The sequence below is a fragment of the Mus musculus genome, chromosome 4 (genome assembly GCF_000001635.26).
Source record: "Mus musculus strain C57BL/6J chromosome 4, GRCm38.p6 C57BL/6J".
NCBI lineage: Eukaryota > Metazoa > Chordata > Mammalia > Rodentia > Muridae > Mus > Mus musculus.
This window is the reverse complement of record NC_000070.6, coordinates 57,182,622-57,188,621: the sequence shown is the minus strand read 5'-3', so window position 1 is coordinate 57,188,621 and position 6,000 is coordinate 57,182,622.

Below are 6,000 nucleotides of genomic sequence, written 5' to 3'. Positions count from 1 at the left end.
TTTGCCGTTGCTGCCCCAGTGAGCCCATGAGGCTCCTGGCACATTGTAGATGTGATTTATAATGTAGTTTTACATATCCAATTCTGCATCCAAAAACCAAAGCAAAGGTGGCTGGAGTGATGTAGTTTATACTTCTTACAAACATGAGCAGCCTGGAGCCCACTAGTGATAGACAGTGGCTACTCTTCTGTCTGTATATAGCCTCCATCACATGGCCCTGTCACAGTTTTAAATGGCCCCGCTAGTGCCAACCATTATAGCCACATTCTGGCCAAAAGAAAATAGGAGGAAAGGGGGGCAGAGCATGGGCTTTCCTTTCTCTTTAAGCTGAGTCTGCACATTCTGCAGCAAGGGGTTAGGAATTCTGCATGATATTCTCGACAGCCAAAGTTCAGGGTTATTTTATTTCTATTTTTAATGGTGTGTCTGTGCCCGTGTGCTTTGGGACACGCAAGTGCAGTTACCCTTGAAGGCTAAAAAGAAAGTGTCAGGTAACTGGAATTAGAAATAGGAACCACCTAAGTATGGTGTTGGGAACCAAACTAGGGTCCTCTGAAAGAACAGCAAGTACTCTTAATGCTGAACCGTCTAGACAGCTGAGCTAGCCCTAAGATTCAGTTCTGCTTTATAGAGGATGGGGGAGTGATTATGTAGGCACAATTGATAACCTCCCCTGGAAACACCAGTCTTTTGGTTTGGTTTGGTTTGGTTTGGTTTGGGGTATTTTGGTTTTTTTGTTTTTTTTTTTTTCAAGACAGGGTTTCTCTGTATAGCCCTGGCTGTCCTGGAACTCACTCTGTAGACCAGGCTGGCCTCCAACTCAGAAATCCACCTGCCTCTGCCTCCCAAGTGCTGGGATTAAAGGCGTGTGCCACCACTGCCCGGCGAAACACCAGTCCCCCCATACAAACTTACAAGCGTCAAAACACCCACCCTCCATACAAACTTACAAGCCTCAGCCTTCATTTCTGACCACTGCCAATTCCTGGCTACTCGAAGCCTTCCAAACCAGAGGACAAGCACAGAAAGACTGTTCGGAGATGGCAGCAAAGGTCCTCAGAGAGACAGAAGCAGAGTTAAGTTGGCATCTCTTACACCTATCTCTCAGGAAGGAGTGATGGATAGTCAGCTCCGTGACTGGCAGGTGCTCAGCGGGAGAAGCTATCAGCAGGATTGTTTCTAGATGGCATTGGATGGATGTGGGTGCCACAGACAAGAAGAACTAGACATTGGGAGGAGATGCATTGTCTCCTGGAACTGAAGTCTAAATTAAAGATGTGTAGCTAGACTCTGGAGTAGCTATCCCGTCACAGAACTCTCACTACAGACACCTCTGGGTTGTGTTCACCCCAGTTGGCACCAATAGTTGATTAATGTGCCATTCTTATTTTTATATAAGTCCATTCAAATGGTGTCGGTAGCCAAATCTAATTATTAAAATGTCCCTCTCAGCCGGGCGTGGTGGCACACGCCTTTAATCCCAGCACTCGGGAGGCAGAGGCAGGCGGATTTCTAAGTTTGAGGCCAGCCTGGTCTACAGAGTGAGTTCCAGGACAGCCAGAGCTATACAGAGAAACCCTGTCTCGAAAAAACCAAAAAAAAAAAAAAAATGTCCCTCTCATGGGGGCGGAGATGGCTCGATGGCTAAGACCTGTCGCTGCCCTTCCAGAGGACTCAGTTCAGTTTCCTACACCCACAGCAGGTGGCTCACAACTTCCTTTAACTCAGTCTCCAGATGTTCTGATGCCCTCTTCCCACATCCATAAGAACAGATCTTTAAGATAGCCTCTTGAGGCCTGGAGAGGTGGCTCAGTGGTTAGTGGTACATGCTGCTCTCTTAGCAGGTCCAAGTTCTAGTCCCAACATCCATATTGGGTGGCCCTACAACCTGTAACTCCAGCACCAGGGGATCTAACACCTCTGGCCTTCTTCCGTAGGCATTTGCACTTAGGTGCACATACACAAAAATAAAGCATTTTACAGTGTAAGGTAGCCTCTTTAGTGGATATATAGTTGTCTCCGTCCACAGAGGCTGCTGTAGCAAAAGTACTAAGCTGGGTGGCTGAACAACGCGCACTGGTTCCTCATCATTCTGCAGGGTAGGAAGTATAAATCAAGGTGCTGGCTGACTGGTCCCTCCAAACTGCAGCCTTCTCAGAGTTTCCTTAAATGTCAGAGAGAACCCATCCTGCCTGATCACTTCGTTTTCTTTTAAGGCCCCTCAGACTATCACGAGGGCCCCCTTACCCTACAAACTCATCTGACCTGTTCCCTCCCAGAGGCTCCGTCTCCAGAGCCCATCTGTCTTAGTTACTTTCCCGTTGCTAGGATAAAATGTATATATAGCCTCACAAAAGCAACATAGGGGACAAAGTTCATCTGGTTCACAGCTTCGGGTTACAGCCCATTGTGGCTGGGAAGTCAGGGCAACAGGAACTGGTCTACAGTCAGAAAAAAAAAAACATAAAAGAGCAAGGAATGCATTCATGCTCCACCTAGAATAAAGTCCCTCATGTCCTACACAGGTCAAACCAATCTGGACAATTTCTCATTGAGACCTCCTTCCCTTGCGATTCTACACTGTCCACATTCAAAACTACCACACTATCTCATTGGGGAGATAGCTTCAACGTATGAATTGATCAGCCTTTTTTAGCCTTTCTCATTTATCCTAGCTACTTCTAGAGTCAGTCTCTCTCTCTCTCTCTCTCTCTCTCTCTCTCTCTCTCTCTCTCTCTCTCTCTCTCTCCCCCTCTCCCCACCTCTCTTCTGTGTACCAGAGCTCTGAGACTTCACAGGTGCTTGAAAGTAGGACTCCTAAGTAGACAGTAGGTTGGCTTCTTCCGAGCCTGGCTCCTGATGTTCTCCGTTGCTGGCGGTCTTGGCATACGCACTCTGTAGTTTTCTCTGATACTGTTCAGCTTCTGGTGTGGCTGAGCGTACCCTCCTCCCTCCCTGCAGGGGTGTGGATGCATGCTCTCCTGCCCCACCCACCCCTGCCTGGTCTAAGTTACAGACTATCCCAGACAACTGGCCTCATGACCAGCCTCACATTCTCGCTGCCTCTATTTCTCCTAGACAACACGGCAAATGCTGTCCCCTGGAGCAATGCAAGGTAGACTGCGAGAGGTTCTAAGTCATAATCTGAAGACCTGTCCTTGCAGGAACTCACACATAGCAGTGAAAGAATATTCTCAGACCTAAGCATAGACCTTTGCGCCAACTGGAATGCTATCCATTTTGTTAATGAAAGGCAGTTTTCCCCACTGGTTTTTTTTTCATGTTTATTTGTATAATACGTATGTATGTTTGTATGTATGTGGACACACACATGTGAGCACGTGTGTGTCCATGTGGAGGCCTGAGTTTGACACGGGTAGCAGGCGTCTTTCTTGATCACTCCCCACCTTATTCAGTGAGGCCAGATCTCTCACCCAGACCCAGAGCTCACTGAGACAGACAGCTGATCTAGCAAACCATCTTGCTCTAAGCACCCTTTGTCTCTTACCTCCCCAGCACTGGAATTACAGGCATGCCACCATGCCACCATGCCAACCTGACATGATGTTGGTTGTGAAGAGCCAAACTTCAATCACTGGCATGGCCATGCTTTCTCTATGGCTGTCTCCCTGGCCCTCAATTGTTTGTTTGTTGTAAAGATTTGTATTTTTTTAATGTGGGTGAATACTTGCCTGTATGTATGTTGTGTACCACATGCATTTCTGGTGCCCAGGGAGGCTAGAAGAGGCCATCAGATCTCTTGGATCTGGAGTTATAGACAGTTGTGAGTCACCGTATGAATGCTGGGAATAGAACCCAGGTCCTTTGCAAGAGCATGCAGTGCTCCTAACTGCTGAACCATCTCCAACCCTGCCTTCCATGTTTTTCTCTTTTTTTTCTGTAGCTCAGTCTGACCTTGAATGAGTGATAATTCTGCTTCAGCCTCCCACGTGCTTTCATGCCACCATGCCCAGCCTCAATAGAAGGGACTTTAAGGACTTGATTGGCACTTACTGATCTTTTCAGAACAGCAAGTCCACAGCCCAGTAAGCATCTGTGGGAGACAAGATCATTCCTGGCAACTTTAGCGTGCATCCCATTATTTGGTGCCGGGTAGACAATTCCCAGTACCGGGAGGAACTTCTCCCCTCTCCCCTCTTCCACCTATACAAACTAAATAGACGTGCCCACGAAGGGACTTCTAGAGTACTGTGGCCAGGAACAATGTCAGACCTGCTTCTGAGGACCCATACCACTACGCCTAGCCACAGAGTAAAGTGTGAGCCACAGACACCTCCAGGCTGACCTTGCTGTAGACATTTTGAACTGGCCCAGCATCTGCCCTCTCTCTCTCTAAACAGCCGTCATAGCTCCTGCTTCCTGTCACCCCTAAGCTCTGGTCAGAGTTTGAGGACTGGCATTTGTCATCAGCATATGCATCTCTGCAAGGGATGCTGAAAATGTGGCCACTCACATTTCAGCATTTGTAATTTGAGGTGGAAGGTGATTGCTGACCATAGGATGGAAGTGTCTCCAGTTACAGAAAGCTAGATCACTAAAACCCAGTGTCCCCCACAGTCCCCTGTGTTGCTTTATTCAGTAGGCTATTGGTTCTGAAGTGTATGAATGATTCTACCTGACATATGACCAGAACCTCATATGACCAGAAATCCATTTTCCCAAAGACCAAATAAAACTTAATCAATTACAATGTCTGCCAACCCCAGATCACTATTCTCCTATTTGTTCATATCCTACCTCATTTTTTTGTACTTTATAAACTAAATTGCATGGCTGATAAAACAGTGACAAAGAGAGAAAACACGAGATAAAATACACATGGCATTACCAGGAGAAAAGGCAATCAGACAAGCCTAGTGGGAAGGGCACGGCCAAGAGCAGGACAGCTGCTGGGCTATGTCCCCAGTATGACATCACTCTGGCTCAGGACCCTGGCCCTCTGGGAAGGAACTGTGGTCTTAGATTTCACTGGAACCAGAGAGAGAGAGGCCTGCCTGGCAAGCTGTGGAGGTGGGCAGATGAGAAGGCACTTGATAGAGATCAAAGCCAGAAGTCAGGTTTCTAAATAAAACGCACACTACTTACCAGCCACCATAAAAACCGCCCTAACGTGAAGAGAAAAGTCTAGAGAAACACATTCAAAGAAAATACTAAAGCACTTGCACCCAGTCTATGCTGTGATTAATTACAAATAGCTCATAGGAATTCTGCCTTTGACTTGGGCCAACATGGTCCAGAAGCATAGGCACTCAGAGGCCAGAGAGCTGGTCTTTCCTTTGTAAGTACCACCCCACACCAGTTTCTCGTATGTCTCCTTACTTGCTTAAGCATACTGTCCTCAGGCAAGTCCTCCCAGACCTACATGTGTGTCTGTCTGTCTGTCTGTCTGACCATTGTCTGTCCAACTGTCTCTGTATCTGTATATGTGTGTACTTATAAGCCTTTTTTATCCAGGAGAAAGGTATCTACTTTATGATCTGTCTTCACACTATCAAGAAGTAAGGAAGATGTTCATAGCAAGATGCTCTGTAATGAATGTCCCTTCCTCAATGGAAACAACATACTCACCCTTCAGTTGGTGAGTTAGTAAATAAGATGGGGTGAGTTTACTCAGGAAAGCGTCACTACCTGGTCATTAAGAGCAATGAAATGCTGATCCGTGTTATATGGACTGGCCTGAAAAACATTGTCAAGGGCTAGGAAGATGGCTTACTGGCTAAGACTGCTTGTTACCCGAGACATTGTGAACCTGAGTTCTAGTCCTCAGGGCCTGTGTAAAAAGCTAGGTGTGGTATTGTACCTGTCACCCCAGCTCTGTGTGGGTGCAGAGACAGGAGGATTATTAGGCTTGCTGGCTGCCAGCCTAGCCCCAGGTTCAGTTAAAGGACTAAGGCAGGAACTATAAACACTTGACTCCTCCTCTGACCTCCACTTGTGCACACACGTGTGTGTACCACACACAGGTAAGTCAACATTAAT